General features: G+C 37.7%; 1 protein-coding gene across 8 annotated transcripts in view; it reads right to left on the bottom strand.

The window, feature by feature from the left end:
- LOC132792019 (poly(rC)-binding protein 3) overlaps positions 1 to 18,573 on the bottom strand; it is a 116,159-nt gene that overhangs the window by 38,589 nt on the left and 58,997 nt on the right. Inside the window, exon 1 of one of the 8 annotated variants that reach the window (XM_060801211.1) lies at positions 14,765 to 14,782. The exons of the other annotated variants lie outside the window; for them this stretch is intronic. The gene's annotated coding sequence lies outside the window, so the exon portion shown is untranslated. Of the gene's footprint in view, positions 1 to 14,764; positions 14,783 to 18,573 lie in introns of those variants that run through there. 8 annotated transcript variants of the gene reach the window in all.

Here is an 18,573-nt window from a genome sequence, read left to right as displayed (position 1 = left end):
TTTGTTACTCAATTAGTAAATTGTAATTTACTAGCTGCTCAGCTTAGTTTAAATAAAACAAATAAATTCGAAACTAGATTTTCAATTATCAAATATAGATAATTACTTTAATCCCTACATTAAGTTTCCTTATACCTGAGCATTAGCAATTATGCATATTCCATCTTGGCAGTAATTCTCTCCTGCTACTGTCGTAATCTTCAATTATGCTCTGTTTGTGTACGCTGATGATGGGGGTCAGGGTCCTATTAATTAGCTAATTAACTAAGCCACAAAGCCTAACACAGAAATTACAAAGTTTTTGTTAATTGGTTTGCTGCACGATACTTCTGGCTGCACGTAAATACCTCATGATGTGATGATGATGACGATGAGCGAAGAGGTGGTTGCATGCAATTGCTTCTGCTGCTGCTGCTGTTGTTGTTGCTGCTGTTAATGGTGGTGGTGGTAAACTGACCTGCAGCAAATTTGGCTGCAATATGCTGACCGACCGTTGTGTTGTTGCATCTGTCATAAGCCTCAACTCAAACAGTAACTAACTGTAAAGGGGAGAGAATTTCTCTCGCCCCTTTTTGGCAAAGCTTTGGTCGAAATTTCACAGCACGTACAAAATGTATGGCGTAAACTTCAAGTCTCTGGCATCGACAGATTTTCGGACACAGCAAAGTTGGCGGTGGGCGTGGCACGTTGTATTAGTTTACATGGCAACAGGGTAAAACGCTCGATGGAGAGGAAAGCAAACGAACCAACGAACGAACGAGTGCGTGATAGTGATTGCGATAGCTTTGCATTTCAATTCTGGGGCGCTTGGATCGGCTTTTATGCAACAGTGCGCATCAAAAGCACACACACAAACACACACATTGACAGAGTGCCCACTCATTGCTAAGGTTTCACACCAGAAGCAACAACAACAACAAGTGTAAGGTGGGAAAGCATATGAAACTCGCTTTAAAAGGCATTAAAATTCATTTAGGTTGTCGCGCACCAAACACCCACGGGGCGTATACATAACACACACAGAACGAACGAACGAACGAACGGCACAGGCCGCATCGATATTGAAATTTATGCTACAAGATTTAACTAATAATGCAGTTAAATCCTGTCGCTGTACAGCTGAGAGCGTCGCCAAGTTATAAGCAGATGTAAGTAAACCAATCACACGCTTCATAAGCCCAACCAGACGCGACACTGGCAGCAAGGAAGGAAAAGCAGCAGCAGCAGCAAAAGATATATAAACGAAAAGCAGGCAGAGTTCTGGATCTGGATCTGGGTGGGGGTGGGGGTTGGTTATAACAATTGAATAAGCGAGGCAATCAATCAAAATACAAAATCTATTAGGGAACAGCCAGGAGGAAGATGAGCCAGAAGCAAACTTGTGGCACAGTGGGCGCGACAAGAAAGTTCCCCACGATTTTCTCAATTCTTTCCTCTCATAAAATTGCGATTGCCATTGCCAAATATTTGATAGTTACTCTCGTTAATTATGGCAATCATAATAGAGTTGTAAAAAAAAAAAAACCTATAATAATAGTATGGCTATAAAGTATTATCTGCAGCAATTTTTTTGGTTTATAGTTAAAGTTCTTGCCATGAAATTTCGGCTAATTTTAGCCATTCAATCGATTAATGAAACAAATTTTGTGTTCAACTTTTCCCATTGTGGCAAATGACGCAAAACAAGCAGAGAGAGAGAAAGAGAGTGGGAAAAAAACCTAAGCCACTAAACTGAAATCCCCGAGTGAAGTTCCTTACGTTGCCAGTTCAATTAGAAGGCGTTGGAAATCGCTTTTCTTTTTGACAAGGAGGCATTTTCATTGACTCTGTGTGTGAGGGGCTAATTCAAAAATGTTCATAAGCAAAGTAAACGACATTCTTAAATGACATAAATTAATAATTTCTGCGACTGAGTGAGAGACAAAAGCGAAGCGCAGAATTGGCAGAAAGTATGAAGGGAGGTGGAGCAGCGAACGTAGTACGCGTTGAGTGCTAAAACAAAGTGCTTTCTATTTTAATTTATTAATTTAATGTACGCTTCCCCAAAAAGGCAGCCATCGAGCAGTGGCACACAGTTGCAGGACTCTCTCTCTCTCACACAGCCTTCTCTGTCAGGCAGCCAGGCAAAAACCAGTTTCAATTTTTAATTCAATAAAGCGGCACAAAATGTTTGCCTATTGAAGGCAGCTTCAGGCAGCTGACGGCCTCGGGGGTGGAACAAGTTGAGGGGGAGCAGGGGGAATTGTGAGGGCATATTTAGCGCGACAGTCGTTGGGGCCATAAAGTTTAACAGTGCCTGGCTTTGGCCCTGTGTGTGTGTGTTTTGTGCTATTTTTGGCCTCTTTGAGAAAATATGGCAAGTACATTAAATTTTTTGCCAAGAAGAAAGTCAAACGCACATTTCATTGTGTGATACAACTCACAGTTTTTTTCGTGGGGCGGGGGAGAGATGGATGCTGAGGCAGAGAGAAAAACGGCAAAGTCATAATGCTTATTGGATTTGCGTTTGGGGCAAAAATATAATTAGGGAAAGGCCAAAACGCAAGGAATTTCAATTAAATTGGCAACAGCTAAATAAATATTAAATGCCATCTTAGATTATTACAAGTAACAAACATCGTTGAGTCTGCATATATATTTTGCTGTGGCTTCAAATAAATTTTTAAAAATTTAATTAAAAAACGCGGCGGTGCGCAGCAGCAGCAGCAACAACAATAGACGAAAGCAACCAAAAATTGGCTGCATAAATAAGAAATTAGATTTTAATAAAGCACACATTTAGGCGCCGGTTCAGTTCAGTTCAGTTCAGCGCGGCCTCATCATAATGAAAAGCCCTATTTTGCTGGGCCTGAACAAGCCTTTTGGGACTTGGCTTTTGTTCCCGCCGAAGCGAGGGTTTTTCATCTGTGTTTTTTCCCTGGGTGGCATCCACATCCTTTTGGCCAGTTAAAAGTTTGCTTTGCCTAATGAAACTTGAGCGAACGCTTAAGGAAATGCTCGAAATGCTTTTGTTCAAACTAGCAAAGAGAGAGGGAGTGAGCAAAGAGCATTCTTATTTTGTTTTATTCTTTTCGGTTTTTACTTCTTTTATGTTTGTTCTTTGGCTGTAGGCGAAGTTGGTTGTTTGAAGAGCTTCAGTTTGACCAAAAGATACATTTGAGTTTTGCGAAAAGATACTTTCAGTAGAACACGCGCAGAACTCAAATGTGTGATTGATGAATCGCTTGAAAAATGGCAAGAACAACAACAACAACAACAGCAGCAACAAGAACAACAGACACACGTGAACGCAGAGACTGATGATGCCAAAAAAAAAGAAATGGAACACGCTCAATGGCGTTTCGAGGGCATCTTTAATGGACTTACAATGCTGTTGGCTTAATGTCAGAGCGAAAAATGAAATCCCCGCAAATTTAAGCAATACATTAGTTAAGCTTATCAACTTTAATGAAAATCACTTTGGCGCAAAAAGATACAGAATGATGCTCCTCATTTAAGTGCAAAGGTCAAAGGGCAACATAAATAACTATAGTTTTACAGTCTAAAAGTGGCGACAACAAAAACCATAAATAATTTGAATAAATGGTTCGTTAGACGATTTAGACAAAGTTACAAATAACCTTAAACCTGAATACCAAAAACTATTTCAATTCAGCTCAAAACTTTGTCAAACACTCACACACACACATTTGAGGCAATTCTCACCGAAAATAAATGGAAAGCCTGTCTGCAAACGACAGAAGCCGACAAAAACAGTGAGAGAGAAAATGAAAAGCTCTCCTCTACCCTTTGAAAGCCAAAAACACAGTCAAAACCGGGCAAAACAAAACAAATACCTCACATAAAATTGCCAGCAGACGATGGCGTTAAAAAAGAGTAGAGAAAACATTTTGGGGAAATAGAAATAGAATTTGAAAAACTAAACATAGAACATTCGACAGCCAAACTATTTGGGTGTTTATTTGGAAATTATTTGGAAATGCACAAAATGATTACCACAAAAAGAGAATATTTCAGAATTGCACAAATCAACTGCAATTTAAAAGTATAAATTTGAGCAAATCATAAATTCCTATTTCCTATTGAACATCTCAAGCATGAAATCTCAATTTCGCCTCAAGGTTTATGCACTTGTTCGGCCATAATCCAAAACGTCCAAGTGCCACTTTTCAGCCAGAGTCATTGAGCTACAACTTGTGTGTGCAGCAAATAGAAGAAACCAGAAACTAACAGCCAAGCAGCAGCAGCAGTCAAGCAACAAATGCACACATGAGTTGCATAGCGAAATAAACAGCATTTAGTGCATATTTAGTACAAGCAGTCGAGTTAAAACCAGCCCCCAAAAACCGGCCCGTCGTTCCTCCTCCTCATCCTCCACCTTCTCCTCGTTCTTCACCTCTTTTGAAGCTCTCGTCGTCGTCGTCGTCTATCTCATCTGGTTGTTAGCAGGAAAAATGCATCAATGCATGCCGTAAAGAAAACAGCAAAACACAAAAAAAAAAAGGCCAAGACAACATAAAACACAGAAAAGAAAAGCTGCCAAACAGGCCGCCAGCCGACAGTTAAGAAAATGGCCAAACATGTTCGCTATGTGTTCTATGAATAACGACAACGGGGCGACCCAGGCAACAACACATTTCCAACATCCAGCTAAAGTCGGTGATGGAGAAGGAGATGGAGAAGGTGAAGGAGGCTGAAGCATTAACAACAACAAAAGCTGAAAACTTGGCGTGCTTGTTTGCCATCATCATCATCATCATCACCACGATCATCATCATCATCATCATCTGCTGTGGAAGGAAGCGCGCTCTATGCAACTTTTTCACTGCCACATGGATAGCAGAAAGATAGAGAGATGTGGAAAATGGCAGAGAAACATGTTTTTCAGCACTGCAATTTTACCTTGCCAACAACCAAATACACGAAACGAAACGAAACCAAGCCACAAAAACAAAAAAAAGAAGGCTAGAAGAAACAAAGATACATCCGTCGAGTGGACCGCATGTCAGTCACTCATTCAGTCATTCACTCATGCATCGCCCGCTCAGTCACTCAGTCAGTCATTCATTCAAGTCAGCTTAGATGTTGGTTCATCGTTTTGCCGCAAAAGCCTTCAAAGGTATTATGATAAACTCTCGGCAAGAGCTTTGAGTTGCAAAATTGAGTGCTGTGCAGCAAGTTGAAAGTACCAAGTTCCTTACAACATGCAACATGATGCACATGCCCCCACACTCTCACACACTTGTACACATGCAATAACACGGCAATTAGAAACAGCAAGAAGTTTGCCACAGGTCAACAGCGAGTTTTGAGCTCCAGATAGATAGTTGGGGAGAGAGCGAGCGAGCGAGCAAGAGAAATTGAGAACTGCTGCAAAGAAGCCAACGTCAGGTAGTTGCAAACTGAAGCTGGCACGTAGAATAGTAGTTGCATTACATTCAAGCTGTTTCCTCTCCCCTGAGAAGCTCACACACACAACACATGTCCAGCTTAGCCTCGACTTTAATGTTGTTGTAGGCGGACTTAAAGTTGCGGCTTCAACCGTAAGTGCTACTGAAATGTTCCAGCAAAATGTTGAACGCACTTTGGGAAATGTTCAGGAGCGGAAGCGAGGAGAGGAAACGACTGTGGCAATGACAGTGTTGAAGCAACAAAAAGTTTTTGGTTAGATAAGAAGACAACACACAGCAACAGTCAGAGAAATTCAATGAACTTTTATGTGCGGGTCGCTTTTTTAATGATAAAGCAAAAACTCCACTTGAAATGAGTCAAACCAGAATGGAATTTAAATTGGCTACACTTTACTTCCATTCTCAGTCGCAGTCTGTTTAAATTTCAATTACATGGAAAAAAGAAGAAAAGACTTATTTACAAATTCATTTTAGCATTTCCATTTGAAATACTTATTTTTCAATTAAATAATCTAAGAATTAACACAACTCCAAAAGATGAATGAATAGTCTGAAGAAAGCTAATTTCTTCATTATTTTCTTCTTTATTAAATTAAAATTCAGATTTAATAAATTTTTATCGTTTCAATTTGACTATTCTATGTATTTAATAAAAACGATCAAAATGAATAATGTAAAACATTTTAAGTGAGGTTTTCTTAATTGAAGATTCATTTGTTTCGTCTTCAAATCAAACTGCAGTTAAGCTTTTGATTAATTCGAACACTTATACGTGAATGCAAATAAAAAAAGATTTATTTCCAAATTCATTTTATCGGTTTCATTTGAAATTTTTTTTTTTTAAAAAGAGGTTTTATATATGTATATGAAATCAAGATGGAAATAATTATAAATTATAATTAGATTCATATTTTGATTCACTTCAGATACAAAACAACAAATAATATCACAAATACTTATAAATAATAATTCAATCCAGTCATATTTCATCGCACTTCAAATACAAAAGAACATTAAAATTGCATTATGCAAAGTCAAGTCTTTTAAAAGCTCTTCAAATATAAAAGCACATAATTATATCAACAACTTGAGTATAAATTTACCAAATAAACCTCAACTTATATGCCCAATTAAAATCTCAACTCTTTTTCTTCTTGCAAGCTTAAGACTTCTTTTTTTTGTTGTTGTTGTTGGTCCTGAACTCACTTAAAAATTGACTTCGACGACCCACATCAACTTTATAAGTGCTCTTGCGCGATCCTAGAAAAAAAAAAAAAAAAAGAACGAAAAGAACGAACTTTATGTGCATCGCATAAGCCAAAAACTTTGAAACCATTTTTACGCGGCGTAGGCGGTCGGAGAGACTCTTCAACGCCAACCAAATTGAGCGCCCACATTAATTAAATTTTGCACTATTTGTTGGGGAGACTTTCTGTACTGCGCACAACTTTAAAGAGGAATTTAATTATAGCAAAAGCTTGCAAACAAAAATCACAGTGGCGCACGAATAAAATAAAATCAAAAACAATATTAAATGCGAAGTACTCCGGGTAGAACTCGTTGTACTCATAGTGGAAACCATGAGGCAGTGCACCCAGAAGCTAGACCAGAAGCAAAGGGAAGGGATGGGAGTTGCTATAGTCAGAGAGGTTGAAACTCAAAGGCCGCCTACAGTCGTTGCTCTACGTTGTTGTAGTTGTTTTGTAGTAGTTGTTGTTGCTGTTGTTGCTGTAGCTGTTGTAGCTGCTTTTCTGCTTTTCGCTGTCGGGTTTAATGAACGGAAATCTCTTGCAAATATTCAATTGCTATACACAGAGCTACGAAGCGCAGTCAGCACACACACACACACACACAGCCAAGTGGAGTGTGTACATACACATACATACATACGTACTGCATAAGTGCATATACATACATACATATAGGCGCATGTATATATGTATTTTTGTACGATAGGCACACAGTGTGGAAGTCAACAGACAAAGCGCATGTCGAGCAGCCGACAGCAAATGATGATCATCACCATCATTATCATGATGTTGTGAATGGCAATGATGATGATGATGATGTGCAAATGTGTAATGTGCGTTGCACTGCGATAATGAAGTTTGATAATGATGTTGCCCTACGGCTGCCAGACAGGTTGCTAGCCAGCCGACACAACGCGCCTCGGTTTTTTTTCGTATTCGTTTTTTCCACTTTTTTTGCAATTATTTGAAGTAGTCAACGGCAACACAGATTTCCCACAAAATAGTAAAAAAAAAAAAAAGGAAAAAGCAAAGAAAACCCATTTGCTGCGCTAGGCGAATTATTGCATACTCTACGTAAAATAATTGTTAAATAATTTTGTAAACTAAACTTTAAAAGTTCACATCTTTGCGTCGAAATTGAAATACTCTTTGGATAGCGCATAAAAAAGTGGGAAAAAGTGCAGATAAAGTGAAGCCCGGGCCTAGGCCTAATGCCAAAACATATTTATAGGCTCGTCGTTGCACTCGCACTCACTCTCGCGTACACATCTCTCCATCTCACTCTGCCGTACACACATTTGCAATATTAATAATCTGCTGCCATTGAAAGCCATACAAGGCGCGACGTAGCCGTTGTACGTGTCAACATTCGACGCTGGCTGCGCTGCCAACTGCAGCGTCAACAGCGACAGCGACAGAGACTGCGACTGCATGCGCGACGGCGCATATAAATTTCGTGTTCTTTTTTCTACTTCTTTTTGGAGTGGTCTAGGAACTTTTGCGCCATTGCGAGTGCCATGCAACGACAGCAACAACAACAACGACAATAACAAAAACAAGAGGAACAGCAATAGCGAAAAAAGAATAACAACAACAACTTATCTGGCAGGCAGTGCACGCAGAAAGAGAAAGAACGATGGAAGAAGAGATGAAGAGAAGGAAGCGGGGCAACCTGGCGAAACACACGGCACAGTGGTCTCGTCGTTGTGTGGAGACATAAATAAAAGACAGCGTGGGAAAGACACTGTTATGGAAACCCATAATGATAACGAGTTTCGAACGGAACCCAAAAACACTAAAAACCGAAATTAATCTATTGAGACTTCCAAAACAATAATATATAGCTGCATAGAGTGCTCAAAACCACTTATGGCAAACAAACAGTCATAGATAGCTAAGAACTTTTGCTAAAAATATGACAAAACTTCGGAAATAAAATGCTAGACAAGGCAGAAAATCTGAAAAACAGACAAAAAGAACGTTAAAAGCATTTGGAATGCACTGAAAGATAAGCATAATCTGTCAATTTCACAATCTGAAAGATCATTTAAACACCAAACATGATAACACATTTTAAATGGCATTCAAGCGTTTTTTCGCTAATTGCAGTTAATTGTAGCTCAACAAGCAATACACAAAATGTAAGTGGTTTTTAATTGTTTTTACCTACCACACAAAATAATAATTTAATTTCGTGGGGTTCCTTTTGAATCCATGATAAATAAGCCAAATAATGTAAGTATGAAAATACTAGATTTTCTAATCTCGAATTTAAACTCAGGATAAAAATGTATTATTTTACTGAATGATTATGTCGTTTAATATTATTATTAAATGTTTATTATAATCATTTGAATTTTTTTGTTTAATACTATTTAAGAAATACTTATCTCTACGAATCGCAACGATGCTAGACATTGTAGTCTACATCTAGTATTCTTGGATTATTTTGTCATTATAGTCTTCAATCAGGATTAATATAAATAAATTTATTCTGAATGTAAATATGTAACATATGTATGTATTAAATCCGAAAATAATTGTTTTTATTCAATATTTTTTTCCTGTGCAGTATAAAATGTATTACCTCGCACCACTGTGCGATAACCGCAAAAAATGCCTATTTCTTCGTCTGGAGCTCCAGAGGGAGAACGAGAGAGGGAAGGAGAGAGCAGACCTTTCCATTGCAATGTCTATTGTGCTGACTACTCCTTGTGGCATTGCGTTGAGTGCACAACAAATATTGTCGCCGGCTAGGTCGGGAAATCAACGCACTAAGCGGGAAGAACTAACCTCGCACCGTCCCTCTCTCTTTTCCTCTTTCTCTCGTTCGCTCTCTCGCTCTGTGTATCCCTCTGGCCATTTTAGAAACCACACTCGGTTGGCAGCACCACAGCAACGACACCAACAACACCACAGTTTGCCGGTCGCCGGCGGCACAAAGTAAATAGTAAACAAAAATAGTTCGCAAGCCAAAGTAAAAATGCAAAAAGGAGGCAAAGACAGCAGCAGCAGCAGCAGCAGCGGCAGCAGAAAGCAAAGAGCAAAAGAGAAAAAAGTGCATAGGCACAAGTAAATAAAATAAAAATAGCGTAAAATGAAAAATAAAATGCGAAACAGCTTTTTTTCTACACACATTCACTGTGCTTTTGTTGAAATGAAATTAAAGCTACTAAAAATGCAGCCCAGTGTCGCTGTTCGATGTACTTAAATAATGTATGGTATATACATACGTGTATATACATATAGTACGTTTACAATACCAATACCATATAGTCGAGACCCTATATATAGCGTTTTATAAACTGATTAAATGCATGGCATGGCATGCATTGCGATAGGCCCAGCACAACACAGCACAGCACAGCAAACACACTGAGCGAAAGCAACAACAACTTTGACGACTAGGCCCATAAATTGATAAGCAATCTGCTTCCAAGATTAACACTTGTTGGTTTATAGAAGAGAAGTTATGTACACAGATAGGCCTAGACGTAGTACTACAACAATTGTTAAGCACATGAGTAAATATTTAATAGTCTGATCGAGTTGACGATAAAAATGTAGTAACATTGTACGAACGAATGTCTAATTACCATTATTGACCAACTGACTGAATGACTCGATGTTGATTTGAGGGTTACCGAAAAAGAAAGTGATTTACGTTTCAGATATTCAATCGTTAACAAGCAATTATAGCAAATTAGATAATTATTGCTTACTCACATCGACATCGAAAATGCAATTAATTTTATTTCTATACAAATTTACGAGGCAATTTGTTTATTCCATAAAAAATCATTCGACATTATTTTCATGTTATTTGTCTTATCATTGGACAATATTTACTCTTCCATCGATATAAGATGTACAGCAAAAGTGCAGCCACAATTCTTATCTATAGAAAGAGAGAGAGAGAGAGAGGCAAGCACGTGCTGGCAAAATGAAATGGAAACAAATTGGCAAAAAGGAAACTGAACATTGAGTTACACAAGAAATATCCAATCACAAAATAAAGCATAAATCACTGGAAAGGTCAATTGATTGACCTTGGTAGTAACAGTTACAGCCAGCAGGCGTTACACACGACTGACCCCAAGAGTGCGTCGAGTTCAGAGTGCAAATGCTGCCTGCTGGGGATTCTGCACAATGCTCGAAAAGCGACGCGGCGAATAACGGACAAAGCATTTAGCATAAACAAAATGCCAAGCGAATCGCACAGAAACAAAAAAAGGAAAAATGATTAACAAATTGTATGCGTTAAAAATAAAACAAAATCAAAATGCAACTGAAAACGGAATTCGCAAAAACAAAAAAAAAAAACAGAAAATTACATTGAGTATAAACAGAGACCGAGATGGAGATAGAGCGAAACAGCGCACGCGGGCAATGAACGCTTGATATACGCAAAATGAAAAGGCAAAAAGTAAACTGAGCACAGCAACAAAAACAACAGTGAGCAAAAAAAAGAAGAAACAAAAAAAAAGTAACCAACGGAACGAAAAGCACACGCAATCTGCCAACGCAGCTGTCGACATCGATGTCGCTGCATTCGCAACGAACACAAAAGGAAAAAGGAAAAAAAAAACCGAATAAAATAAAAGAATTAAAAATAAAAAAGAAAAGTTAAACATTTGATTGAGTTTGCGATTGAAATGGGTGAAGAAAAGAAAAACGCACAATGAACTTTCAGCTAGATACTTTTCGCTTGTGGGTATTTGATATGTGCATAATTTATAATTCTTTCTTTTTGTCTTTGCTGTTTTTGTTTTTTTTTTTTGCTCTGTTTCTCCTCAGGTGCTAAGCGATTTGCTGCTGCTTGTGTGCCACACTGGGCGTATGAGTAATATTGAGCGGATATTACGTATACGCCACGCCATACCCATACTGCCACTAGATTTTGAGCCTTTGCTCTATGACCGAAAAATATCATAGTTCAAATAGTCGTAGAATGGTATTTTGTTACACGACTGAATGAAGACCTTGGATTGCCTCGACTTGGCTTGGCCCATTTTAAATATCCAATTACAAGTGCAGCAACGACAACGACGACGACGACGCTGACGCTGACGACGACGAGTAGAAACAACATCAATAACAACTATACGTAAACGGGCCCTTAACTTATGCACATTGTACTCTACCTGTGTGTGTGTGTGTGTGTGTGTGACTGTTGTGTGTAAAAGTCAAACTATCAATTACAATTATGTATGTGCACAAACGAGACGAGACGAGACGAGACGCTCGTGCAAAGTTGTAGCTTCTAGATACTTGTACTTGTTCGTTACTCACCCAACAGTCGGTCGCCTCGTCAGTCCCAGCCAGTTGACTATACAAAACAATTAGCTGAAGCTGCTAAACAAATGTGCAAGCAGGCAACAATCACCAAAGTCTCAAACGCAAAAGCAAATCTCAGCGTTCGCAGACAGAGAGCGATATACAAATTAAAGAGGGACACGACTAGAGGGGCCAATTTTGAAAAACGAGATGTGCAATGCACACAACACACACACACATACAGCTGCACACATCAAGTAGATACAAACAGCTAGCTCCACACAGTCAGATATAAATCTATCTACACTCGGTAAATAGCAAATAGATGAGGTGAGTCCATAGACTGCACACCACACACAACACAAAGTACATAGCGAAACGAACCTGGGTCTCGTCCCACATCTCGTTTGACGCGAACTACATACAATAAATACAATAGCCCAGCCCCAGACCCAAATTCGAGAGAGGAGGAGCTCAGCCTCAACTGCACAACAAAAGGCACAAAACGATTTCGTAAATGCACTATCAAAATTAACAAGATTGTAATCCATTTTTGCAAAATGGGAATGTGCAACGAATTCATTGAATAACAAGAGTCCAATTGCAATGCCAAAAAAACACATACTGCGATGCAATCTGTGAAATGTACTTTACTCTTTACAAAACATTGAAATTGATTTAAATACCCAATTTAAGATTATTGCAATAAAATAATTATAACAATGCAATATTATTGCAAAGGGTAAACAACCTTCGATGTGGCATGCTGAGAGCAAAAAATTCAAGATAACCTCAAGAGAGTGAAGAACGTTGAGAAGAGCGAGATGGAGAGAGAGAGAGAGAGAGAGAGGCTAGAGCTTTGAGAGGTAGCTGCAATTACGCTTGAATGCATCTATAAGATATTGTATCTGTATTGCAGCGTTTGCCTGCATGTGAGCGTGCCTTTATGTATGCTTGAAAATAGACACAAGCAAAACTTGTGCTGAATGTTTGGATGTTGCATGTTGCATGATGCTGCTGCTGCTGCTGCTGTTGTGGCCGTAGAGGCTGATTGACAGTGGAACAACTTGACAGGCAGGCAGGAAGGCAGACAGAAGGCACACACACACACACACACACATCTATGCAAACGGCATTCCTTCCCCTTCCCCACACACTCTGCGATAAGATAAGAACGAGCCGCAGCGATACGTCCGTTTTCATACGCAATGCAGCATCGCATCCGCAGCAGCGCAGCGCATCGCAGTGAAAAACATTGACAACTTTTCTATTAACGCAATACTGCAAATAGAAGAGTATCTCTGGCTCGCTCTTCCATTGTATCTATACAATGAACAAATTGCACAAATATGGGTGAGAGAGTGTAGAGTAGAGAAAGAGACAGAGATAGAGAGAGAGCTGAGCTGAGCCACAAACTGAAGAGGCTGTAGAAAATGCAATGAGGCGACACACACAACGATGACTGCAATTGATTGCAGCAAAAGTTAAGTAGATTATGATGGAAAACTTTTAGACAGACAAACGAATGGACCAGCGACTGACTGACTTGACTGACTGACTGACTGACATGATACAAGAGTTTGATGCAGCTGCTTCTGCTTCAGCTTCTGCTTCTGGTGCTGAAACCGCAGAGAAAAGTTTTTCATCCCAAGCATGTGGTGTGCGATGTGCACTGAGAGTTGCAGTAACTACTTATATGTTATAGGGGAAAAACTAGTTTTTTCCTACTACTTTTGTACTTGGCGCTGAAAAAGAAAGCCAAGAAAGCTTCAAGTTGCATCAAGGCTACTGCCTGCTGCTGCTGCTGTCAGAGTTTTATGATATTTATTTGCGAGAAATAAAATTTATATGCTTTTAAATAGCCAACCACAACACAGCCCACAAAGGCTGTGATTGAAGACCGAAACGAGTGAGCAAAAGATACAAGTTAAAAAAAAGCGAAGAGAAGAGAAGAAAAGATAAGAAAGAAGCCAATAACGAACTGTTGGCGGGTTGAAAATAATCAACTTCCTTGACAGCAGCGCACAATTTTTAAGTGGTTCAAACGCGCTAAACGGAAATTGTTAGTAGTAACAGTAACTAGTTATAATTTCATGTATTTTTAGGTCAATTGCCGGTCAAATTGACTCACTGACTGACTGACTGACTGACTTACTAAATGGCCCCGAAAAAAATTGATAGAAACGCTAAAGTTCAGTGAACCGGAAAGATGACTACCAAAGAAGGAGAAATATTCCAAGAAATAGTCAAGTTGAAATTGATTGACCAATATGGCGAGATTAACTTTGAAGTTTACTACTTTAAAAACAGATCATAATAGAATTGACTACATTTAAAAGCAAAGCATTTTATACGAAATTTCTTTCTGCAGTTATTTTATGACTAAAATTCTCAATTTCTGAAATGTACACTAAATCGTTTTTCAATTCGTTTCGCAGCATGCTAATTTAACCTTGATTTATGGCAGCCAGCAGATGGATTGGCCAACAGATTTAGCTTTAATGAGGTCGATCTCTCTCTCTCTCTCTTTTTTTCTCTCAACTTTTTTTTTTTTGTAACGAATAGAACGTTGTAAACGAATATACACAAGAGTCTCATGGATTGACTCATTAAACGATTTGTTGAAAACTTAATGCCACAATCGGTATCGACGTTTGCCAGCGATTAGATTGATGAATGTTTGATCGCAAAAACATCTGTTCGACAGCAACTAGTAGTTAATTTAAATAGCGCTACCTGGAAATCTAAATTCACCCACACCCAGCCAGGTCATTAAGATAGTTTTTATGGCTCAGCACATTAATAACAAAATGTGTTTAAACTTACACACTAAAAATTTGCTGTGAGATTGTTTTTAAATTTGGTAAAGAACACGTACCTGAAACGATAAGAAAGAAAAACGTTTAGTTAGTATAAATTTAAAAGTAAGATTACATATATTAAATCTAAGAATAAATTGCAAATTATTTTCTCTCAAAAATATTAAATTCCAGGATTGAACTACAAATTGTTTGCAGTTGAATAAATTTATAGCAAATCATAGCGCCACGCATCACAAATCAAAATATCGCACTTAAGTCTATTGAACAGCTGTTTTGGCTATTTCACAAATATCGAAAAGTTGCTCGAAACTTTTGCGTTTATTATAAATTTAATAAAGTTCATAAAAATTGTGAAAACTACTTGTAATTTGGTGCAGGCAGCAGTCTAAACAAAATCAATTTGTGAGTGAATTTTGCCAGCTGTTGCTGCTATTTACTCACGAAAAGAAGCATGAAAATTCTTCACTTGTTTACAGAGAGCAGGAAATGGAAAATTACGCTCCGTCTTCTTTATTTGGGAAAGAGGAGGGGGGCGGGGTTGAAAACATGCTACTACACAAAATACAGACATAAGGAAATAAACGGCGCAAGTTTCGGTCAATTTCTATGCAGATGATATTGTGAACCGGTACCTTGGTTCATATTGCTATTTATTAAAATAGTTGCTGTTGTTGTTGCTGGTCTGTATTATTCAAAGAGACACATATGATTTTTTGACGTCAAACAGATCAAAAAAAGATGAAAAAAATGTTGCTGAAACGGAACTGGTAGCCCCAAAAGAAGTAAACCGGCACAGCAGGTAGTCAACAAAGTCAGCGACAAAGTCTGAGTTGGGAGATGGCAGCGGGAGGAAGAGGAGAGTGCTAATCAAAAACAAGATAGACCAGGCCACCAAGTGGAGAGCAGAGCAGATTGATACTCGCAAAATACTCGAAATATGCCACTCCATATAGGTCAATAGATATGTATACTATGTATTTAAGTGAGAAGAAAACTGTAGAAGAAATCAAACAGAAATCAAAGAATAATTTAAAAATCGCATGTCTGACCAATTTTCAGTTTTTTTTTTATATATATTTTTTTGACAAATTATTGCTCCCGCTTGCGCTTCCAAACAAAAGTTAATGAACTTGCCATCCGTCCAGCTGCTGCTGTCGTGAGGCGCGAGAGATAGAGTGAGAAAAAGAAACAGAAACAGAAACAGAGAGAGTGCGAACAAGCAAACAACACACACACAACGAGAGCTAATGATAATAACATAACACATACAATGTACACACAACACAGCAACAACAAGTGATGGCTATGAATGAAAATGGCAACACAGCTGCCAAAATGCTTTGGCCACAAACAACTACATAAACACTAGTTTAATAGCAAAAGCAAAAACAACAAAAAAAGTATCATTAAAACCATATAAACAGAGAGAGATAGAGAGAGCGAAGCAAATGCTGGAACAGACTCATTGAGCGTAATATCAACAAAACAAAATAAAAATACAAAGCGATTATAAAGCAAGATAGAGAGAGGGAAATATAGACAGAGAGAGAGAGAGAGTGTGAGTAACTATAAGCTGGTAAGTGGGCAGCAGACAATGTGTCAGTATCTTGCATTGCGTTTAATTAATTGCACAAATTATTTTGACTCACACAATAAATAAACCATAAACAAAATATGGATTGACTCTCGACTCTCTCTCTCTCTCTGTCTCTCTCTCTCTCTCTATCAACATGTGAATTGGCGCCAAATACTTTATAGCCATTTATTTCTTTTTTTCCTTTTGTTTTTGGTTGCTAAGCTACAGTACAATATCTGTGACTAACTAGCATTAAAAATGGAATTTTAATTGATGATATGTATAACTAGGTATTTATAGTTGGCAAACATGGGTTTATCACTAAATCGGATTGACTGGCGATAACCAGCAACAAGCAAATTATGCAAAAATATTGTTAGCAGCTGACTATTTATATAAAGGTTAAAGAGCCGAATAAACAATATTGAAAATAAGCTGCCCTAAATATTACAGGATTTTCTAATCAACTAAAAATATAAAAAATATAAAATAAAAACACGATTGTAAAACTATGAAACTATAATTTGCTTAGTTTGAAATATTCTCCCCCTATAACATAATAATATTACACAAAATGCAAAAATATTACAATATTTTTTTAATCTACTGAAAATTTAAGAAAATGTACAAAGAAAAAACTTTAATTTGCTTAATAAGTTAATTCGAAAAATCTCATATCAACACAATTAATTTTTTTTTCCACAAGATTTTTGCTTATCATTTAATTGAAGATCAACAAGCTTCATCAAATCGATACGCCCAGTTTCCAGTGCTTTTCAAATATGTGTGCTAATAATAAACCCAAAAAAAATAAAAAAAAAATCTGTATGTATTTTTGAATTCTTTTTCATTTCGACTTGTGATTTCGATCAACTTGTTGTGTATACAATTAACTTGTAGTTAAAATGCAAACGAGATCGCAGTCAGTCAGTCTAATTTGCATAAACAAAAACAAAATAAATAGTAATAAATATTAACAGGTTGCGCCCGCCCGGCGAAATGAACATAAAACCAAAACCATTTATAAAAGCAACAAAAAAAAAGAATGTGATACATTGACATTTCGAGTTGAAATAAAAAGCATGAAATAATAATAATAAAAGAGTTGCCCAAAAGTTTGGAGGTTAAATCGCAGCGCATAGCGAAAGGCATTTCAATTATCGACATCCGACAGATGTACGAAAGACAAATTGGGTTTTCCTTGGAAGAAAAATCTATCGCGTTTTTTATTATTTTTGTTGTATTCTACCAAATAAGGCGTCGCTGCAGTTGACGGCAAAGCGAAAAAGGAAAAACTGTTTAAAGCGGCAATGGAAAAATCAATGACTCTTGTTTTGGTGTTGGTTGTTGATTTTTTTTTCTTTTTTGCAGTTGCCTTTGCGGTTAACTAGATGCTGCATTGTAATTAGCAAAACTACAACAACTGCAACAGCAAACTACAAACTGCAAACTGCAACTCGTCAGCAACTATCTGTGCCTGAAGATTCCTAGAAATAGTCATGAAATGCAACTGGTTAAAGGGGCAAAGAGGCGGAGTCTGCAACCGATTGCCACTGATGGATGGATGTGGCAGTTGCAGCTTGCAACACAAAATGCTTGGGTTAATAAGGTAAAAATAGATCCATGAATTAATGGAAATTGTGCTGCAATTTTGCAGACGCATTCATCAAATTGCAGTTTTCGATAAACGACCATCGTGATTATTTCACATTTGCAGGAATTTGTTGCCAACTCACAAATGAGATACAACGATGATGCAGTTAATTGTAATAAATTGATCCATAGATCTCTCGTGTTTGTATGCACATAATTACTCTAATATTCAGCTCAACGTATTATCTCAGATCTGAAAGGTATCGGTTAGCTTTTGATGTGTGGTGTATAGGAAGTTGCAAAAAAAAAATGAAGTAAGCTGTCGAAGACCAATAAAACTAAACAATCCAGCGCTCGTAAAAAACTAACTAATTGATATTCATTTATTGCCAGCCACTAAAGGCGTTAAGTTGATTTAGTCATTCTTGTTTAGTTTTTGGTCTTTGTTTTTTCTGGTAGACACGTAGAAACTAAAATATTCATAGCTGCATTCGTGACGCCTTTTTTTTTATGTAGTTTTTTATCGCAAATAAATTATGTTTATTATCTTAAAAGGATCTAAGTCTGCGACATCTTCCAGCTGCGATATCATTTTTCATCTCAATAACAATATCATTTGACGATGCGACACTTTCATCTCGGCA

This window comes from Drosophila nasuta, chromosome 3 (genome assembly GCF_023558535.2).
Source record: "Drosophila nasuta strain 15112-1781.00 chromosome 3, ASM2355853v1, whole genome shotgun sequence".
Lineage (NCBI taxonomy): Eukaryota > Metazoa > Arthropoda > Insecta > Diptera > Drosophilidae > Drosophila > Drosophila nasuta.
Note: the sequence above shows the minus strand (reverse complement) of the source record. Positions and strands in the feature narration are given on the sequence as shown.